This window comes from Crinia signifera, chromosome 19, assembly GCF_055691185.1.
Source record: "Crinia signifera chromosome 19, ASM5569118v1, whole genome shotgun sequence".
Classification (NCBI taxonomy): Eukaryota; Metazoa; Chordata; class Amphibia; order Anura; family Myobatrachidae; genus Crinia; species Crinia signifera.
Window position 1 is genome coordinate 108,362,501 of NC_139226.1, and position 23,365 is coordinate 108,385,865.

At 45.8% G+C, this 23,365-nt stretch overlaps 1 protein-coding gene and 2 long non-coding RNA genes across 4 annotated transcripts in view; 2 read left to right on the plus strand and 1 right to left on the minus strand.

Annotated features, from left to right (window-relative positions):
- Positions 1 to 4,522, plus strand: LOC146042023 (uncharacterized). The gene is made up of 3 exons (XR_014463714.1): positions 1 to 341; positions 1,805 to 2,049; positions 4,133 to 4,522. It is a non-coding gene; the product is annotated as an uncharacterized LOC146042023 (long non-coding RNA).
- Positions 4,523 to 8,653: 4,131 nt separating this feature from the next.
- The window catches only part of FXYD6 (FXYD domain containing ion transport regulator 6), an 84,066-nt gene continuing 69,354 nt past the window's right edge, over positions 8,654 to 23,365 (plus strand). Inside the window, exon 1 of the mRNA XM_083163140.1 lies at positions 8,654 to 8,776. The gene's annotated coding sequence lies outside the window, so the exon portion shown is untranslated. The remainder of the gene's footprint in view (positions 8,777 to 23,365) is intronic.
- Positions 13,323 to 23,365, minus strand: part of LOC146042872 (uncharacterized) — a 165,133-nt gene continuing 155,090 nt past the window's right edge. For both annotated transcript variants that reach the window (XR_014464044.1, XR_014464045.1), the window contains 2 exons: positions 21,000 to 21,157; positions 13,323 to 13,937 (listed from right to left, as the gene is read on the minus strand). This is a non-coding gene — a long non-coding RNA (uncharacterized LOC146042872). The remainder of the gene's footprint in view (positions 13,938 to 20,999; positions 21,158 to 23,365) is intronic.

Consider the following 23,365-nt stretch of genomic DNA (forward strand, 5'->3'; position numbering starts at 1 on the left):
TGGGGCAGTGGTGACGTGCCACTGGTCGGCTTCGGCGCATGCGCAACACAACCCCTATCGCACCGGTCCGGGAGTGTTGCCCTCGCGTTTCCCACAGGAGCTGCTAGTGACGTGAGTTCCGTGCGCCTGCGCAGTGCGCAGGATGAGTCCCGGAGACTGGTGCTGCTGTGCTGGCACGGAGGGGGCGCTCCGGCGGCAGCGGAGTGCCGGGAGCAATAGAAGGGAAGAAGTCTTGTGTTGCTGAGCTGGAAAGTGTCGGTGTGCGGCCCCTGCGTGTGGCGGAGGTGGAAACTATCCCGGAGGAGCCCAATGAGTGGCACACAGCCTGCGGCCTCGGACAGGTGAGTGTCAGTTCTGCAGCCAGGGTGGTTCCCGGCTGTAATGTCCTCTCCCTGCAGTGGCTGGGCTATGCCATGTGTTACAATATAATATCCTGTATGCTGGGAGCAGTTGTTCTCTCTGTCTGCTGTGCTGCTATGGGAAAACATTGCCCTATTGCTGCAGGACAGGCCTGACCCCTCTTACCCAAACTTTCTGCTGCCCAGTGTTATGGCTCCAGCTTCATGCCCATGGTTCTGTTATTATTCCTGCCAGTCTGTAATGCACGCTGTCATTTGCTGCAGATTTTCCAACAAATTTCCTTTGTTCCCCACCAGTGGCGCCGCAGCTTACTGGGCTCCCCACCTGTGGCGCCACTGCTTGCTGGACTCACTGACAGTTAGTTATGCTCGCCTATGTGAATTTTGTACTGCACTACAGCCTCATGTCTGCCACTGGCAGGGAAATCCTGGAACAAAGCATTTTGTCCCTCCTGGAATTAGTTATGTTGGGAGCTATGTTATCGTGTCACTTTTGGCTCAGGCTCTGCCCTCCGGTCCCAAAGCTGTAGCCTCCCAGCATATATAGCAAATAGTATGTTACCCCTGACCTCCCCTGCACCTTGTGCAAACAAATTGCCACCTACAACCTTCTCATTTTGTTCTCCTCTAGCCCCCACCCTTTTGTTTAGCTAATTACTGACCACCATTCAGTACCTGGTATCCTTTAATTATACTTCATGAATGTATATTGATAATCTGTTCCTCTATTTATCCCAAAGCTTGGCACACACTATACGATATGTACCCAGCGCGATATTGCCTGTAACGGGCCCTGGCAGCGGCAAGTGTCTACACACTGGTGGATTCTGGTGTTGGCTGTGCTGTATTTAGCAGCATGGCCCTGTCTTCAGGGCCAAGGGAAGATGTCGCTGATGACACACCCGAGTGCTAATTGCCATCGACATAGCGGTACACACTAGACCAGGCATGTCCAACGTTGGCCCTCCAGATGTTGTGAAACTACACATCCCAGCATGCTTTGCCACAGTTTTGCTATTAGAGAATGCTAAAACTATTGCAAAGCATGCTGGGATGTGTAGTTTCAAAACATCTGGAGGGCCAACGTTGGACATGCCTGCACTAGACCATGGGTCTTCAACCTGTGGCCCTCCAGATGTTGTGAAACTACATGTTCCAACATGCATTGCCACATTTTTTCCTATGAGAGCATGCCAAAACTGTCAGGGCATGCTGGGACATGTAGTTCTACAACATCTGGTGGGACACAGGTTGAAGACATGCGCACTAGACAACGTGCCCCATATGTCCTTTTGACTTGCTGGATCGGCCAACATTGTTTAGCATGTGCCCTGTACTGTGACAAGCAGATTAGGTAGACAGATCACACGCTTATTTGCACTTTTTGAGACCTGTTTGTTGAATATCAAGAAATTCTAATAAATGTTTGTTTCATTTTGTCACAGGCAGCCATGTTCAGAAGGACATTCTTCTCCGACATATGACTGATGTAGTCTCTGGTGGTGGTGGACCAATACCTCAGCTCTGTCTCAGAAGGAAGACCATGGACAGAGCTATTATGGGTGCAAGGTGTGTGGTTCATGGGAGCACACAAACAGCACACCCTGCAGACATAAAGTTATACTTACCTCTCCGGAGTCCCATGGCAGCCGGCACTGCAGACAGAAATCTCCAGGAAAATGGAAGAGAGGTAATTGTCATAGTGGACTGCATTTGCCAGAGGGGAATTTAGGGGACACGCCAACCCTAGGCAAAATATTAATGGATACCCTCCTTAACAAATACCTTTACCCTCAGCAGTCACTGCTATTAAGCATATAGGTGCATATCTGGCTCTGTATAGATGTTACTCTGACCCTAGGTCCCGAAGCTGTAGCTTCCCAGCAGACAGCAAATAGCAGTCCTTACACGTTTGTCTGCATGGGTGTACACAGACAGGTGACCGCCAATAGATGCAGCTGTGGGTTCTTCTTCATGCAACACCGAATCAGGCCCTGTGTGTGTGTGTGTGTCTTTATTTGCTTTTCCTTTGGCAAACTATAGGTGTCAGCTATTGGCACTTGTGGTTCTACATTTCCCAGTTGGCCCTGTAGCCATCAACTGGTTGTATGATGATGATATCCCACGGAGCAATTGGTAACATGGCTGGTTACACCCAGCAGGGGTCATGCTACTTTTTTGCAGGCTTGACTTCTCCGGGAAAGACAGCTCTGGTGCCAACTACCCTGTGGATGTCTGGTATCATGATATTGGGACCCTCTACGTGATTTCAACCACCCAGGCTGGCAATCCCTAGTGCTGGTAACTCAGAAATCAATGGGACCCCCCACCCACACACACAGCTTTTCACCCCGAATTTATGGGTATCCAGCAATAAGCTGAAGGCACGAGCACTGGATAAAACTTGGTTTGGACCAGTTGCGGCTCAGGACTGGGACGGCGGCACAATTCAAAATTGAAATAGGTAAGCCCACACCAACTTCCACCAACTGCCATTCCAAACGGACTCTCTGGCAGTGGGTGTGGCTCCCTATTTTTAATTTTGAACTGTGTTTGGCCTGCGGGGGCTACTTTGAAGTTACAGGATTGTTTTGATTGAGTAGATTGAATACTTTCTTGCGTTTGCAGTCAATGGAAAACTAAGTTATCAGTGTGGCGTCTTTTGCATCTAATGTGCTGTTGTATATTAATTGTTGCATTAGAAGCGTTACTTTTGCAGTTCCCAAATGAGAATCTGTGGATTAATAGGGAGTTTTGCGTGTCCTGTGATAATGCATTTAAATGAAAGGATGTGGTGGCAAATAAAGATGCTAGCTTGAAGAAAGGGATAGATAAAGCAAAGAAAAAAAGGATTTATTTGGTTAAGAATGAAAACAGTTTTATTGTGATGTATGTGGCAGGGAAATATCACTGATTATAAGATTAGGATTAGGAACTCCTGCGAGAATAATGCTAAAGCCTCTATTGTGGAGCTTGAATGGATTCTGTGCTCCATTTGATAGGGAAAATAATATTAAACTGCTACAAAGGCTGGTATTTCTACAGGAGATTTAATATTAGTTATTGTATTAATGATCTACATGTTAGAAATAAACCAGGGGTTGGGTACCAATTGTTACATGCAGCATGCTTAATACTACCACGTATGGTACCACTACCATTTACCACTTTTGGTAGTGTGGCAACATGGTGCCACAGTGTTCAGCATTGCTGCTTCAAGTTATGGGTATGATACTCCTCCTAGCTGAGTGGGTTTGTATCATACTTGCCTTCTCTCCTGGAATGGCTAGGAGGCTCCTGGAAATCAGGTGGCAACCCCTGCCCACTGGAGAACTGGGCATGTTTCCTGCATCTTGTGCCCCCCTCCATCCCCTAACCACCAAGATGGTGGCATGGCAATGGCGAAATTCACAGTAAATCTTGTTAAAGTAACCTCACCACACAATGAATGACACAATCGCATCTCCATGCCCCAGGACCACCTTCTCCATGCCCCAGACCACGTTCTCCATTCTCCAGGACCACCTCCTTCATGTCCCCTCCCATGTAAGCTCCACTGGGGCAGGGACTGATTTTAAATGAATAAAAAAATGGTGAATAATACGTAAGCACCATATAAAAGCCTACATACACACTAAAAGCCTAACGCTGCTCCTCACATCAATGATGCGCCGGAAGCCACTCGGAGCACCGTTGCCTCATCATTTCGACAGGCTGGTAACTAGTTATTATTCAAGAGAACAATACATGTTATAATTATTATCCACCACTAGATGGCGGTACTGTTCCTCACAACGTTCCCGATTACCTAATAATTGGTGCCTTCCTCTCTCAAGTAATCTGATGAAGACTAAAGAAGGTGAGTCCTATGTTGTCTTTTTATATTAATTTCTGAGCACTCGGAGGCCCATTTACTAACGTTACTTTTATTAAAATAACATGAAAAGGAGTTTTTCACACCTTTTTGCATTATTTTACTTACACCTGAATGCACTAAAGGGCTTTGTGAGCAGTTTTCTGGAAAACCTGGTTTAGGTTTAGTAGATCTGTTCTTTTAAAATACAATATGTCGAAACAAATGTAACACAATTCCCTAGTTTTTTTTTTGCATTTCAAATCCTTGCTACACCTGAATATATTTCATTATGTTGTTGTGTAACTAATGAATGTTAATTTTCTAGTGTTTATGTATCCTTTTTTGTAAAAATAGTTCTTAAAAGGTGATTTGCTTGATCTGCATTAATATTGATGGAAGAGTATTTGCGTTCAATGAATCTGAATGGTCTACTGCAGTGGTTCCCAAACCGTGTGCCGTGGCACCCTGGGGTGCCTCAAGACCCTTGAACTCAGGCTGGTGGTCCAAGACCAATTCAAATTAATTATTGTTAATCTAATGGGCAAAAACCAGTGTTTGTTGCTGCCAATAATAAATTATTTGGACAAACAGAAGCAAATCTTGTACATTACTACAAAAATAAATGTAAATATGCTATATAAATAATAATATTGATAATTATATAGCGCTTTTCTCCCAATAGGACTCAAATGGTGTGTACACACGTTAGATGTGTCTTAAGATCCTATCCACGATCTGATCAGATAGGATCGTGGATAGGATCTTAAGGCACATCCGATTTGCATCCTATCTTGACTATATAGTGCAGATCTGCACTATATAGACAAGGCAGCCAAGACTTTCTGGCTTCCGATACGTGAACACGCATCGGGATCGGATCGGGATCGCAAGGGTTAAAACCCTTGCGATCTGCATCCGATGCCGATCCGATGTTGACTATATCGTCAACATCGGAAATGAAATCGGGCCGTGTGTACACAGCAAAAGTGCTTTACCATTGTCTTTACAGCTCAAAATACAAAACAAGCTTAACAGTGGATGTCAGTGAAATGCTTGAGACTTTAGTCTATTTTTAAAGGATTCCACAGTGGGGGCTTCTCGCACTGTGCGAGGAAGAGAGTTCCATAGAGTTGGAGCAACAAAGTTGAAAGCTCGACCCCCAGATGAATTAAGGGAGATTCTGGGTACTGTTAGTAGTCCTTCTTCAGTGGATCGTAATAATCGAGTAGGACAGTAAGGAATCTTGACAATCTTGAAAAGGATTTGCCATTTTACAGGCAGCCAGTGAAGGGAGTAGAGAATGGGAGTTAGGTGGCAGGAGCTAATAGTCTGCAGTGTTCGCGAAAACCACCCCAAAAAAGTGGGTCCCGGGGACCCTTCACTTCTAAAAATTGGGGTCCTACTTGACCTTTTCTGGGTCCCAACGGAATAAAGCCTACTCTCTCCTTCTCCCCAGCATGGCTCATGTGGGACGGGGGGGGGGAAGTATCAATTGGCCCACTCGCATAAAGATACATACAGTATACACTAGAAACTATATAAACCTGAAAACAGGGACACTGTTTTTCTAAAAAAATTTAGGGCATTTTTTTTTGGGGAAAGTGGTGTGGTCACATAGTAGTACCAATTCACATTACAGCACACACCGTTATGCCCAGTACACATTACAGCACACACCGTTATGCCCAGTACACATTAGAGCACACACCGTTATGCCCAGTACACATTACAGCACACACCGTTATGCCCAGTACACATTACAATACACACCATTATGCCCAGTACACATTACAGTACACACCGTTATGCCCAGTACACATTACAGTACACACCATTATGCCCAGTACACATTACAGTACACACCATTATGCCCAGTACACATTATAGAACACACCGTTATGCCCAGTACACATTACAGCACACACCGATATGCCCAGTACACATTATAGAACACACCGTTATGTCCAGTACACATTATAGCACACACCGTTATGCCCAGTACACATTATAGCACACACCGATATGCCCAGTACACATTATAGAACACACCGTTATGCCCAGTACACATTACAGCACACACCGATATGCCCAGTACACATTATAAAACACACCGTTATGTCCAGTACACATTATAGAACACACCGTTATGTCCAGTACACATTATAGCACACACCGTTATGCCCAGTACACATTATAGCACACACCGATATGCCCAGTACACATTATAGCACACACCGTTATGCCCAGTACACATTATAGCACACACCGATATGCCCAGTACACATTATAGCACACACCGATATGCCCAGTACACATTATAGCACACACCGATATGCCCAGTACACATTATAGAACACACAATATGCCCAGTACACATTATAGAACACACCATTATGCCCAGTACACATTATAGAACACACCGATATGCCCAGTACACATTATAGAACACACAATATGCCCAGTACACATTATAGAACACACCGTTATGCCCAGTACACATTATAGAACACACCGTTATGCCCAGTACACATTATAGAACACACCGTTATTCCCAGTACACATTATAGCACACACCGATATGCCCAGTACACATTATAGCAAACACCGATATGCCCAGTACACATTATAGCACACACCGATATGCCCAGTACACATTATAGAACACACCGTTATGTCCAGTACACATTATAGCACACACCGTTATGCCCAGTACACATTATAGTACACACCAATATGCCCAGTACACATTATAGCACACACCGATATGCCCAGTACACATTATAGCACACACTGTTATGCCCAGTACATATTATAGAACACACCGTTATGTCCAGTACACATTATAGCACACACCGTTATGCCCAGTACACATTATAGCACACACCGTTATGCCCAGTACACATTATAGCACACACCGATATGCCCAGTACACATTATAGAACACACCGTTATGCCCAGTACACATTATAGTACACACCAATATGCCCAGTATATATTATAGCACACACTGTTATGGCAAGTATATATTATAGCACATAAGTGCTGCTTACCTACATGCTTGTTGCTAGGGGTTATATGCTCCTTGCAGGGGTTACATGCTGGGGGGCATTTTATGCTGGTTGCCACAGGGGAGAGGGCGTTTTATGCTGGTTGCCATGAGGTGGGAAGGGGGTTGGCATTTTAGGTTCGTTGCCACAGTGGGGAGGGGGGGGGGGCATTTTTTGCTTTTTGCCACGGAGGGGGAGAGGGGGTCGTTGCCCAAGGGCTGGAAAAGCCGACATGCTGCTCAGCAGAGTAGATGAGCGGGCTATCTGGACGGGGGACTGGATGTGGCTGGAATAGCTGACACGCTGCTCTGAGTTGTTTTAGCCACATCCAGTCCCCCGTCATCTTGACAGCCCGCTCTAGACACCTACTCTGCTGAGAGTGGCTGTTAAAGCCGCATCCCATTCTGTCGTCCCCCCGCGCTTTCAGCAGCGGATTGGACTTACATGGCGGGGGTGGTCCGGGGGACGCACAGTGACTTACACGGTAAACTGCTCTCAAATTGCAGGGTGCGCGGCTTTAGGGTGCGCAGCGGCAGCAACCTGTAAAATGTACAATGATTGGGTCCCGGCGGCCGCTGCAGTGATTGGCTCGCAGCGGCTCACGGCGGCGGCTCACAGGTACAGAATCTGATAAAGACCATACACTTTATCACTTCACCAAGCTTAATAAATCTGCCCTTTATTCTCAGGATCACCCACAGTGAGCATCTCTTTCCGTTACAGAGATCCGTATGGCCATGACACTTGTGCATTATGTGCCCGATTCAGACCTGCTCAGTGAGCAGAGAATTCAGGCCTGTTTTTAATGCTAGGGGTTGTGCACATGTGCAAACCCCCTGTGCAAATGCCTTTGGTGAGTACCGCACACGCCGAGGCCTTCACACCGTGAAGGGAGGGAACGGTCCTGGAGAAGGGGAATTCCCAGCGTTTTATAGGCAATCCCACAAAAACGCTAGACATTTCCCTGTGCACGCGGGCATGTCGATGCCTGCTCTGGGTGGCCGGCTGACCCATTTTGGCCCTCGACCCTCCCTACCCGCAGCGAGCGGCAAACTGTTGGCTGTTGGGGTTTGCACATACGCAGAAATGTGCTGCGCCGACTTTACCAATGTAGAGCATACTCGCATATGAAGGGCCAGCATACCCATTTTAGCAATAAGCGTAATATGTGTATGTAAGAACCTGTGTAGTGTGTTAGAAAATGTTCCATACAGTACTCCTTTCCTCACACCCATGGTACTTCCCATAGCAAGCATTCCTGTGTATGGGAAGCTGCAGCTGTTCCACTAGTAAGTGGCAGCTGTGTGTCATAGCTCCTGACTGGAAGGAAAGGGGGGAAAACAAGGGAACTGTGCAAACCTAAACGAAGCAGTACAGAGTTCGCACTAGGACAGGATAGAGGAACAGTGGACAAAATAATAAACGACAAATACGGATACAAAGAAAGTTCAGAAGCGGTATTTGTAGAGGTCCCAGAATATCGAAGGAAAGAGAAAGAAGAGCTGCAGAGAGAGGTAAGAGAGAGAAAGACATGGAAAGAAAAACATATGTATCTATGGTTGAGAATAGACAACCCTTGTCACTGCCCGTCTCCAGCGGGGTCTGGCCTGCCGCAATGCTGGCATCTAAAGGACGGACGCTGATCTCTCTTTATGTGCATGCGAGGAGAGCAGGAGAAAGCAGAAATCTCTGAGGAAAGTAACAAAGGGAAAAGTGGGGGTTGGCAAATGAAACAAATGGAGTGTGAGCGTGATTTTCACAGTAGTCTATTTATAATCTCCTGAGTTATCCTACAGATCTGTACGTGGACACTGCTTTCTCTGTAGACACTTCTGCAGGTCACAACACGCTGCACAGAGAGCGTTACCGTAATGCTGCAATAACCCTAACGGTGCCCACACACGTATAGATGTCAGATCCAATCCGATATCTATCCAACTTCCCTTGAAATACAGAACGATTGAGTAAACGATCAGAGGGTTTAATCATTTGTTCTGTGTGACCATGATCAGGGGTATTCGGGGTCTGCCACTCGCCCCCGCCTCGGCTGCCGCACCCCTGGCGCTGGCAGGCAGGTATAGTCTCCATTTTGGAAGAAATGTCCTAAAAAATTATGTCCCTGAAAATGTATTAATAATAATAAATTAATTGTTTAGAACCTGTTAATTTGTTGTCCATACACACTGGGCGATTATGCCCAGTGTCTGGCGACAGCGATGATCGTTGTCATCGCTGGGGAGAAAGCCGCTCAGTGCATACAGACTGAGCGGCTTTCCCCCTGCCCGGCGATGTCAGCCGGGGGGCGGACGGCTTTGCATAGCGCAGCGCTATGCAAAGCCGCTCATCTGTTGGTAATACCAGCAGATGAGCGGCGGTCGGCAACGATGATGCAGGAGCGCACATCACCGCTCATCGCTGCCCTGTACACACTAGGCGGCTTTTATGCTGAAAGCCGCTCAGACGAGAAAACTGAGCGTCCTTCACATAAGAAGTCGCCCAGTGTGTATGGGCCTTTGGGCTGGGTACACACTATGGGCCTTATTCTGGTCGGTGCGGACGGAGCCGAATATGCGGCCAGCACCGTGCGTCCTTAACCCCGCCTTTCGTACGGATCGCTCACTCCGTCCGAATGCGGTAAGAACCTATCCGAACGGACCGCAAGTGTATTTCTCATGTATACACCTCCTCCATCTCTGGGAACCTTTCCCATCATTCGATGGTCGCAGACCATCGAATGCAGGACCGAGTGGTCAGGCAGCTCCCGCAACCTCAGACCACACCTCAGACTGCAAAAGCAGGGATCTGGGCGGGCAGCTGACATCCGGCAATGTCATATGTCCGCCCCCTACACGTGCGTCACGACCGCATTACCATACGTACGCCCAGCGTTTTCATGGGAACGCCCATGAAACGCGGGGTGTAAACATATGGTAATGAGCCCAAACAGCCCTTCACGCCCCTCTCCACCCCCTGTTCGTAGTGTACACTTTTCATGCAGATTTTGGACGTGCATCCCGTTCGCACATGTGCAGACACAAAACATCGGCGGACCGACCGCACACGGACATTACCGCACCAACCAGAATAAGGGCCTATGTGATTTTATGGACAATTTATCGTTAAGAGGTGATTTGTTACAATACGTTATTCACATTGTATAGTTTGTACTCATTATATTATACTTTATTAACATTTTAACTAAAATAGTGTGAGAGAGGGTGTTTTTACACCCATTTCGCATTATTTTAGTATGACCTAAATAACTGAAAGGTCTTTTGGAGTAGTTGTGTGAAAAACTGCTCCAACCCTGTCATTTGCCTTTTTTAGTAAGCTGATCACAATTGCCATACATGTAGTGGGAAGTGCCATCTGACTGGTTCCAGTGAGCTCGGTTATAATATCAGCCTGAGCTGGCGGATCGCAGGGCTCTCTGCGAATTGGGAATTCTGCACAGCTTTGTTTGCCCCTAGGTAGAGAAAGCAGTGCAGGGACGGAGACAGATTGATCAGCTATGTGTGTCTGATAGACCTACAAGCTGATTACAGTGAAATAAAATAAACGATACGTCCCTCCCCAGGGTCCGGAGATCGGTGCTCCGCTGTGAGGTCTGCCGGTCATCATATTTATATCATCAGGAAGTGTTGTAAATAGATTTGCTAGGCTTACAATGAAAGGTCTGTAGGTCACATGATGCATCCACCATTCACAACTGAATGACATTCCCAGTAATTAATGTAACGCTGATGACCTTGCGGTCACAGAGTGTCAGTGACTGTACAGCAGGAGGGGAGGATATGGGCAAGCTGTTCATCCTTGCCTACTTTTTTGTCTCCTCTCTGGGAGAAGCTCCCACAAGAGACCCAGCAAGATGCGTCAGATGGGGAAATGCCCGGTACACAGGTAGGAGGCGGGGAAATTACGCTATTGTATCATTAGCCCCGCCTCCTTTATACAGTCATTAGTCTGTGCTGACTTTATTCCCATCCTGCCTGCTCCACTAGGAGAAAATGCTGGAGAGTCACCTACCCTTCAGGGGCTGTGGGGGCCTAGCCCAAAAATCATGAGTCTCCTGCAGCTTCCAGGAGGGTAGGCAAATAAGAGATGACGTGTGAAAGAGGCACACTCTTGTGCAACGTTAAGAGGCGCTGTGCCGCCATAGGACTCTGTTTGCTGAACACGGTTGTTGTACTGAAATATTGGAGTTTGCGTTCTGTTTTGTTCCAGCCTGTACAGTGGCGGAACTTGTGATTTGTGGGCCCAGGTGCAAAAATATAATTTGGGCCAGCTCCTCCACCCCAACCTAAGTTCACCATATGCAACACGTTGTGGGTGACAGGGGGAGGCAGAGCGTGACAGGGTAAAAAACAGTGGGTGACAGGAAGAGGAGGGTGACCTGTGTAAGATTTCCCTTCAACTCCCCCGGCAGCTCCCCAGAGGGGTTGCATGTGATTTAGCACTTGATGTGCCATTTTTTACATGCGCAAATTGCATGCGCTTTATCACGGGGAGGTTTGAAAACTGCCATTCAAAAGAATGGAGACTGCTGATTGGCTGAGAACTCTCTCTCTCTCATGGATCGGATGCGATACATCGCAGGGGCTAAAAAGAACATATGATTTGTAGGATTCGATGCGCATGGGAACGTGCATCGGATCGGTTGTCAAACACATCCGATTTGGCCTATTTTTATCCTATATATCGTCCCGATCTAATGAAATCGGATGGAAGCAGGTGATATCGGACCTGTGCATGTGGGACTTTAGTCCTTAGGGGCCCGTGTGCACAGCACCGGCTGTACCAATGGTAGTCCTGCCTCTGATGCTGTGCATGGTTACTGCCCAGCCACAGAAATCCCTTAATATGTACAATAACCTGCCATGGTCGGGTCCTATACTTTTAATAGGACTTTTAATACACGGTATAATGAAAATACTAATAGAAAAATAATTCACTGTAAAATTCCAGCAGTCATTTTATCATTGCGATGCCATTTTCCCTGGGTATGTATAGGGTTAAGGAATCCAATCTTTCTCATGTCCCAGACTGTGTCACATGCTAATCCCCAAGTTGGTTCTATTATCCAGCCCCTGTCTTACTAGTACGATCTCCCCTGCTCCCTCCTGCTGCCGCCTCCATGTTCTAGGACAGCTCAAGGCTCAGGTTCTCCTTGTAACCACAGTCTCAGTGTCTCCCGAATCTGTCTCTTCTGTGTCCCTACCACACTCTACTATTTATAGCAGGCTGCTAGGAAATATGAGTTAGGTTTTCCATGACAGACAATTCTGCGGTCGCAGAGAGAGGTTGTACAGACAGCTATAATTGCCGCTAATATGCATATTATTACTACATAAACCAATTTATAGGGATTGCCAGTCCACATAATTGAGAAATTGATGAAATTAATAGATAATGATGGAAGCGGCCAGTGATCATTCTGGGTTATTTATCATTTCTGTCATCAGCAGCAGCAAATAATAATATAACTCCTACTCTTAGAACATCATTTCCAATATTTTTAGAAATGCAGATTCATTATGGAGAAACCTGATACATATTTAATACTATCCGCCCTTATGCTACTTTAGAAGTGAAGTAGGAATAAATGGCAGGTTACATAGCTAACTTACTTGAAGTGAAGGGAGGCAGTGTATAATAGTCTAAATGTCCCCATATACAGGTCCGACTTGTCCAAGGGACAAGACGGACCTTATTTCCCTTCAACTCCCCTAGGAAGGGTTGCATGCGATTTGGCATTGATGTGCCATTTTTTTCATGCGAGTTATCGCAGGTAAAGGACTCCCAGGGAGCTGCAGGCAGGGAGGAGATTTAAAAACTGCCATTCAATAGAATAGGGGTCGCTGATTGGCTGAGAGAGCTCTCTCAGCCAATCTGCAGCCCCCATTCTTTTGAATGGAATTTTCACATTTCCTGCCTGCCCGCCAAGGGTTCTGCAGGTTATTTGCAAAAAACTAAATGTACAGGTTGGTGCAAAACCATGAACGATGTTTTGAAATTAGTACACACCCATATTTCGAATTAGGGTTAAGAAACAAACGGTTATTTATTCATGAATAAGCTCATATAAAATACATACAATTAACAATCAAAGATGCCAAAAGTAAGGTAGGACCAACCAATCACCCCTGATAGATATCTCACAATAAATCTAATGTGAAAAAGGCAAAAGATGGAATCCGAATTTATGCACCACTGCAGTTAGTTTTGTGGGTGAATATCGGGGTTCTTTCCTATAACGTGCTGGTGTGTCCAAAAAGTGCCAAGGTGCATTTATTCGGTAAGTAATGTTCTTCCAAGGTACGCGTTTCGCGTTTCGGAGAATTAATCTCCTTCCTGAGGTTAGGATGAACATTGTAATCCTGGTCCTATATTTATACTCATCCTAATCAATATAGCAATGCACTGTTTCCCGAGTTTTCGCAAACTAGAACATCCGGTTGCGTTCCACAGCTTCCACCTCCCTGGATTTCTATGTGTAACGACTTTCGGATCTTGCTGCCAGAAATGATGCCTGCGGTTAGCTTGTATTTTTTCTTTGTGTTCCTCTTTGGCTATCATGTCTTTCACCATTTTTCTTAAGGGAAAAAATGGGTGTCAAATAAATGCTGTACTGTGTATTCTGTCAAAATCCATTCCTAATACTGGGAGAGTGATTATCTGATATATCCCATTTGCATGATGGATTTCATATTTGATGAATTGCATGAAAAAGATAAAAACAAAGGATCAATTAAAAAAATATTGACATATAAAAAGGGCAATATACATATGAAAGAAGTACCGGTAAGTAAAAAACAAGGCATTACATAAATATGTAATAGAATTTGAGAATTGGAAAGTGAGAGATTTTGGGAGAGTTTTCCTTAAAAAAAATTTTAAAGCAGCAATTACTTTATATGACAAAATCAACCTGGTTTTTCATTGTAACTGATTGCCGCTTTAACTAAATCGAAAAAACTCTCCCAAAATCTCTCACTGTGATTCTCACACCCTATTCCAATAATAATCTGAATAAGCTCTTCATTCTAAAATGTATATTGTATACTTTAAGTTAGAACTTATCTAAATTAGCCCATATAATAATTTTATATTGCTAAATATTTAAAATGGGATACATAGGGATGCTTGTGGTCAGAATACAGACACTGTCATCCTTAAGGAGGGAATACATACAGGGGCAATACTAACCCTGCCTGCTAGTGCCTAACTCTAATCCCGTACCCCTCCACCTAACACCGCGCCCCCCCCGCATCAGCCTAAATCCTCCCATAATTGCCTAAACCTACCCACTCCCCCATTCCCAGCGTACCGCTGTTCCTCCCTTGCTACTCATTGTTCGGCATCCCGACAGTTGGGTTTCTAGAGCCGGCATTCCAATTTATGTTCGGGTTAACACTCGCAATCAACTGGGGATCACATAGATATGTTAATACCTTAATTCCCGGGTCCACGACCCTGCTCCCAACCAGGATCATGCTGCTGAGACAGGGAATTTTCCAGCTTGCTAGAACTGCCAAATTCCCAGGCCGCATGTCTGAAAGCAGCATCTGTAGGTGTTATGAATTGTCAATTTCCCTCCCAAACATGCACAGAGCAACAGAACTGTGAAAGACTTTCTTCATTAGGGAGTACAGTGCTAGTGACTGTAGAAGCAGCCGTCCTAAGAATGCTGGAAAGTATGTGGGAGCTTGTCAGGGCTCCAGTGGTACACTTATACCATATGGCCCTTTCCCACATGATTTTGGCTAAGTGTATGGGGACTTAAGAGGTGTCCACTATCTCACAGCATCTCTCCCATGTCACTCCAGCCTCCCACTGTCTCACTGCATCTCTCCCATGTCACTCCAGCCTCCCACTGTATCGCTGTATCTCTCCCATGTCATCCAGCCTCCCACTGTATCGCTGCATCTCTCCCATGTCACTCCACCCCCCACTGTATCGCTGCATCTCTCCCATGTCACTCCAGCCTACGACTGTATCCCTGCATCTCTCCCATGTCACTCCACCCCCCCCACCACTGCATCTCTCCCATGTCACTCCACCCCCCCCACCACTGCATCTCTCCCATGTCACTCCACCCCCCCCACCACTGCATATCTCCCATGTCACTCCACCCCCCCCCCCCCCACTGTATAGCTGCATCTCTCCCATGTCACTCCACCCCCACTGTATTGCTGCATCTCTCCCATGTCACTCCACACCCCCACCCCACTGTATCACTGCATCTCTCCCATGTCACTCCACCCCCCCCCACCACTGCATATCTCCCATGTCACTCCACCCCCCCCCCCCCCACTGTATAGCTGCATCTCTCCCATGTCACTCCACCCCCACTGTATCGCTGCATCTCTCCCATGTCACTCCACCCCCCACTGTATCGCTGCATCTCTCCCATGTCACTCCACCCCCCACTGTATCGCTGCATCTCTCCCATGTCACTCCACACCCCCACCCCACTGTATCGCTGCATCTCTCACATGTCACTCCACCCCCCACTGTATCGCTGCATCTCTCCCATGTCACCCACCCCACTGTATCGCTGCATCTCTCCCATGTCACTCCACCCCCCCCACCACTGCATATCTCCCATGTCACTCCACCCCCCCCCCCCCACTGTATCACTGCATCTCTCCCATGTCACTCCACCCCCCACTGTATTGCTGCATCTCTCCCATGTCACTCCACACCCCCACCCCACTGTATCACTGCATCTCTCCCATGTCACTCCACCCCCCACCACTGCATCTCCCCCATGTCACTCCACCCCCACTGTATTGCTGCATCTCTCCCATGTCACTCCAGCCTCCCACTGTATCGCTGCATCTCTCCCATGTCACTCCACCCCCCACTGTATCGCTGCATCTCTCCCATGTCACTCCACCCCCCACTGTATCGCTGCATCTCTCCCATGTCACCCACCCCACTGTATCACTGCATCTCTCCCATGTCACTCCAACCCCCCCACCACTGCATCACTGCATCTCCCCCATGTCACTCCACCCCCCCCCCCCCACTGTATTGCTGCATCTCTCCCATGTCACTCCACCCCCCTCCACTGTATCACTGCATCTCTCCCCCATGTCACTCCACCCCCCCCTCCACTGTATCACTGCATCTTTCCCATGTCACTCCACAACCCCCCCCACCCCACTGTATCACTGCATCGCTCCCATGTCAATCCCCCCCCCCCCCCCCCCCGTGTGTCACTTCAGCACCCCAGCCTAAACTTTTCCAGAAACCAGTTCCTTATGATGTCATTTTACATAAGACCTTCAGGAACTTCTGCCCAGTTCAGGCTGAAAAATAGCCCTGCCAACACGCTGCAGAGAGATCACACAGGCCCCCAGGTAATAAACTGGTTTGTAGAACATAAAAATTAGTTAAGGTAATTTGAGACCCTCAGAGACCATCAGTGACTTTTCTGTATCAAGTATACAGTAGTAGCTCTTACTAACTGCTCTGGGGCTCATCTACATTTGGATATAAGTCTTTTTAAAAGATTCCTCTCAGATGTAACAGTACACACCCACGCTTCTAGGTGCCACGTTCACTATCTCTTTTTCTGATCTCTCCATAGATGGTACTACACACGCCCTTTGGGTGGAGCACAACATGCCACCTCAATGGGTCACTCTGCAAAATTCTACTACCAACTATAATCTCCCTGAAACTAGTTTTCAAAAGTAGGCAAGTATGGTTTTAAACTTACTGAAAAAACCTGGTCTAAAAGACCCGGGTAATGTCATAGTGATAGTGATGGTATGAAAGTTATCAACCAGGTTCCGGAATGCCATCTTTTGCAACCCTGCAACTTATCTGAGTTATTCCCAGGTCTGTGCAGGGTGGACTCAGGTAGTGTGAAAGCAGTGGACCCAGGATTTTGACCAAACAGCTCTGATTGGCTGGATGGCTCATCAGCAGCAGCAGGGAAAGATGCCATATAGAGCCACAGGGGACTGCCCAAAAAATCGGGTGTCTACTCAGAGAGTAGGAAAGTAGGCATCAGTATTAATCTCTGCCTCCATCCAGCAAGCATAATATGCAGCCAAAGTCTCTGAGTGAGAACGTTCCACCTATGCTAATTGAACATATCAAAAACCATATGAAAAATTAATGAAAATACCATTTCTACCCATGTGTGATGGCAATAGGCAGGCGTCTAGCATATGCAGCATCCAACCCCGCAGACCTCCCTGGCAGCCAAGGGATTAAATGTACCCACGGCGATTCCAGCTCCAATATTCATTTATGTGATTTTCATTTCTCCTACTGTCTCGTAGCAGGTTGTGTTTCTATTTATTTCTATCTGTTTCCATTTATTTGCGCACAGCACAGAGTTCTGGCAGCCATACTGTATTTCATGTATGATAAAAAATCCTCGGCTCGGAATTGCTTATCAAGCTTATTTAGCAAAAGCTTCTTGGACGGGGTCCAAGGAAAATAGTTCAGTGAAAGGCGGCGCGCAGTTTTTTCATGTTTTTCTAACTAGTAATTAGCATAGACGCAGCTGATAGACGAGCATTTATCAGTGTGGCAGCAGGCTCGCGTACCAATAACAGCCTGGAAACTCTCCCAGAGATGACATCTATGATAAAGTCTTACAACCAGGCAAACAAGAAGAAGAAACAGGAATATCTCGGGACTATGTAAAAACCGAACCCGGGCAAGACCTCGGACCGCCGGTCCGGACATCAAAATCTGCAGTCCGGAGCTTGTAGTGTCCCGTCCAGGGGGTGTCTTGTCCGGGGGTGTCCCTGTGATAGCTATCATCAGGGACATGGGGAAGGGGTGATTACAGCCTCCCTGTGTGGTCCGGACCGTCCGGTTTTTACTACATGCCCGGACCATACAGGGAGGCTTTATTCTCCCCCTGCTCCTCTCCCTGTTGACAGGACTGACAGGCAGCCCCCCAGACAGTACACCCCCGGACAGGACACCCCCGGACAGGACACCCCCGGACCGGATGCTACAAGCTCCAAAATGCAGAGTTTGATGTCCGGTCCAGGGGTCTTGTCCTGGTCCGGTTTTTACCCATACCCGAATATCTCTCAGATGGGGCAGGGTAAGGTGGATATTAGAAATTAGAGTGATCCTTTTAATGGGCTCAGAAAGTGTTTTTTATTTTATTTAAATAGAATAAAAAGATAATTGCTGGATTCGGCACACCCCAAAACGGCAGGATACTCCTCCATTTTCAGTGCTGCCAAATGCCTGCTGCCTGTCAAGCTGCAGCTAACAGCACTTTGCCACTAACAGCATGCTTCGACTAATAGCGTGCTGTAAAAATATTGCGGCACATGCATACTTGCCCAACATTCTGGAACGGCCGCAAGGTTTTCGAAATTGGGTGGTACTCCGGGCTCCCCCAAAAAGGAAAAGTATACCAGTGTATCCCCTTCCCTTTTTTCGGAGAAATAGGGCAGAGACCTTTGACCAGTTTTGATTTTAAATGTTGTGCTCTTCTGAAGACACAGATTGGGTTGGTTGGAATTTCTTTACCAATAGCCGGTCTTTCTTGAGTAGACCCCAAAGTTTTTGGAGAATTTTTTTCACACCTTTGTGTTGTGATGAAAAATTGGATGTAAAAAGACCATCTAAAATTATCTGTTTTATTATGGATTTTTTCTTTTGGTCCTATTGAGATCTTGTGCCTCCATTAGTGATTGATTGACTAGTTATTTCATAACGGTTTACGAAAAGTGTTTGTTTACAACAAAGTAGACATATCAAAAGGGTACGGGTCACCTATATTAAAATTATGGTTAAGATTTAATATGCAAATTGAAAAAACTGTATTGCACTATTGTATTTTTATTAGTGCTGAATTGTGTCATTGTAGTGATCTCCTCTGCACTGTAGAGCAGGGGTGGAGCCACATTGACACCATTGTGATACCACGCCCCCGAGCAGCCCAGTAGTGACAAAATCAAATTCTCTGTCTATCTCTGAATCATGCCAATTGCCTTTATGGCTGGGAAGAACCTTGAGCGGATCCCATGCTCCTGGTAAGCACTGTCACAGATTGTTCAAGTCACTCTGGGATCTATTTACTAAGTCTAGGAGCGAGATAAAATGGGCAGAGAAAAATTACCAATACTTAACCATGAATGGCTTTATATTTCTCCACTTTATCTCTTTCCAAGGCTTAGTAAATAGACCCCGATGAATCAGACAAATGAACATGCTCCCACTCATGCTATCTAGGTAATGACAGTGATTGCAACTATCCCAAATTATTCTGCTTGAAAATATAAAGGGCGCCTGAAGTATGGGTTGCTTCCCTAAAGCAGCTTCTGGGATATAGGGGTAGTCACTCCCTATCAAAGAGTATCAAGAGCAAAGAAGCAGCGCTGGAACTACAATGAATAACTCAATTAAAATTAAATAATACATATAAGAATATACTTAAAAGTTAATAAAGGCGTATTCTCACTCGCAGGATGGATGATAGAGCCAATGCTCTTTAATGGCTTGTCCAATTGAGGTAAGTGCATTTTACCAAAGGTGTTATTCCCAATTTCACTGCTTTTAAGATATGGAAAGGTCACAGGTCCTCTCTATTAGTACGATATCTCCACCTGGTGCCACTGGAGGAATCTGTAAACCAAAGGCAGAATCTTTCAAATGGAACCCAAAGTCCTCTCTGATGGAGCAGTGCCCCCAATGGCCGCTGGAGGACAGTGGAGTGGGCGATTTCAAAGACCAAGATGGAATCGTCCTCTTTCAGGTGGCTGTGAATAATAAAATTCACCCAGAGGTATCCAATTGGGTAATCTGATGGGGGTCACAATGGGTCCTCTGGGGGTTAACCCAAAGAAGCATAGACCTTTTACAGGTGGCTGTAGATGGTGGAGCTCACCCGGAGGTAATTCTCTTTTGTATATCCCAATGAAGAGTCTCAAAGGTCTTGTAGAGGGATCCCCAAAAAAGGCAGTGGACAAGGTGGATGTGGGGCAGCTTCTGGTGACTGTTAATCCAATCCTGGAGTTAAAAAGGCAACCACTGATGCGTTTCACCACTGGCTGTGGCTTTGAAAAAGAGAGGACTTTGGGTTCCATTTGAAAGATTCTACCTTTGGTTTACAGATTCCTCCAGCGGCACCAGGTGGAGATACCATACTAATAAAGAGGACCTGTGACCTTTTTGATATCTTAAAAGCAGTGGGAATAAACTCTTTGGTAAAGTGCACTTACCTCAATTGGACAAGCCATCAAAGAGCCTTACTATCCCTTGATTATATCATCAATCCTGCGAGTGAGATTACTTCTTTATTAATTTTTAAGTATATTGTTACATGTATATATGTCTATGTAATGTTATTATTTATTTTACTATATAAAGAGATTATTTCATTTTAATTGAGTTATTCATTGTAGATCCAGCGCTGCTTCTTTGCTTTTTTTATCCCAAATTATTCTGTTGGGATGTGGTCAGGATCCCGACTGTCCGAATACCAACAGCGGGATCCTGATGGTTGCAATATCAATGGATCCTACCTCTAAGTAAAAAAGGTTAGGCCAGGGCTGGGCAACACCGGCCCTCCAGATGTTAATGAACTACACATCCCAGGATGCTTTGCATTAGTTTTGCTATGTGGCCATGCTGAAACTGATGCAAGGTATCTTGGGATGTGTAGTTCATCAACATCTGGAGGGCCGGTGTTGCCCTGCCCTGGGTTAGGCTTAGGTTGTGGGGATGGGTTAGGGCTTAAATATTTACCAGGAGACGTCAGAACTTTGACTTTTGTTATATTGATTGTCAGGAGAATTCGCACTCAGCACTTTTCTCTTCTGGGCCAATCATAAAATCCAGATTGGGTGCATCCCCAATATTTGGAGCAACAGGTTCCTACTGTGAAGTTGGATACATTCTTTGGGCTGCAAGAAAAGACATAAGCAAAAGAAAAAAAAGCATACAGTACATTGTGTATGTTGACTTGAATGCATACAACTCAAAAACAGTCCTACAGCATCCACTTCGTTACTACATCGGGCTTCCACCGAACGATACCAAGGAGATGCGGCTTGATAGTGTTCGAAGGAAATGCTAAAGTCAAAGGGCCAGATGCACTAAGCTCCAATAGTGATAAAATAGAGAGTGATAAAAAACCAACCAATCAGCTCCTGCCTGACATTTTTCAAACACAGTCTGTGACATGGCAGGTGGGAGCAGATTGGCTGGCTGTTATATTTAGATGGTACTTTGTATTTGCAATATAATAATAATTCTAAAACACAAAAGTAGTTCCCACAAGATTACACAAATGAAAATATCTGAGAGGACGCATCCACCGTGTTCACCTGGACGCGGTGGATGGGCCCACATATTTGCGCAAATGTGTGCGAAGAACTTGAATTATGCTCCATGTTAATTGTAAGAGTTTATCACAATTATTTTTACTATCAGTGTTCTTAGCACCTAGAGTGTGCATCAGTATTGTTCTCTGTAAGTTCCTAGGAACGCCTAAATAATATAAGAAAAGATAACTTTTTCTTTGCACTGAGCCATCTGACTCCTGATAGATTCATTTGTTGAACAGAGATTACATATACAGTACGTTGCAGGATATGAAGAAGGGAATACGTTCTCCAGTAGCAATGAGCTCTGACCTTTCCTTAACACTGGGCGGCTTACACCCTTTATGCAGTTCCAACAGGAAAGAGTAATGTGAGGAAGGAGTTTAGTATGTTGGCTCACCCTGTGCTACCCGGTGCCAGCTGCAGCGGTTGTGGTGATATAACAAGAAGAGCAGCACAGGTTCGCTGTATTCTTACTGAAAGATACCCCAACAGTGCTGCGGAGACCATTCGCAGGGACTGAGCTTTCTCGCAAGTTCTGCCCCTGCATGCGATATGTGATATATCCGCTCAGTGTAGTCAGTGATCACATTGTGAGTTGGGCTGATAGCAAATCCGCATCTGCCCCAAAGTGTTTTAATTAGAGGCCCCACATGGGGCTCTAGGGAAACATGTTATGGCTCCCATACTCACCTGTGATGGAGACGGCATGGGTCATGGGGTCGACACAATGAAGTTTGACATACATTAGGTTGACCACTTAAGTTCGTCAGGGTCAACACAAGCATTAGGTCGACAATGGGAAGGTCCACAGTCAAAAGGCCGACATCAGGTTTTGTCGCCATGGACACCGTATCAGCGTCCCACGTCCCCTCGCATGGCTCGCTTCGGGCACTATAATGTTCCGGCCCCAGTGGATGGTAGGGTATAAAATGCCACCTGGCGGCTAGAAAAAAATGTGAAAAACCCATGTGCCTGTTGACCTTCCCATTGTTGACCTAATACGTGTGTTGACCTAAGTCATGTCAGCTTATTTCACATGTTGAGCTAAGCTCTATCGACCTTTAGTGGTCGACCTAATGTATGTTTGACTGAATGTGTTTGCCCATTTTCCTGGGTTTGTGAGCAAATTGCCGATTGTCATTTGCTCCCATTTAAGTATTTCAGTCCATCCAACAAGTTGGTCTAGTGTATGGCCAGCAAGTATCCTCATTTGGGCCAATGGACAATTCATACTACCTGATATTTGTACAAGGGCCCTTCTGAGCGATACAGTCTCTAGTGTGTTACGGTGCCCATACACGTTACAATTATTGTATACAGTGTATGCAATATCGCATCTCATCTCGGTTTTGCGATGAGATGAGATCTAGTATGTGCTGCACATACTTTTTGTACTAGATCTCATCTCATCGCAAAACTGAGATGCGATGAGATGCGATATTGTATACGATAATTGCAACGTGTATGGGCACCTTAAGCTCAATGCCGTTAATGATTTGTGATCCTGAACAAGCAGGTTAATTTTTATATGGCCATATATGGCAACCAATCCTTTACTTATCATTTATCTAGCACCTTTTAGAGGATAATATCTAGAATCTCATTGGTTACTATGGGCAACATCTGTCACTAGTAAAACTCACACCATATTGAATCTACTCAATAAAATGTTACAAGTTTAAAAGATAACCAGGAAAATGAAACAGGTTACTGCTCAGATAGTAAACACTGGAAAGAGTATTTAAAATTGACACACTTATGCTGTGTACACACGGTGCGATCTGC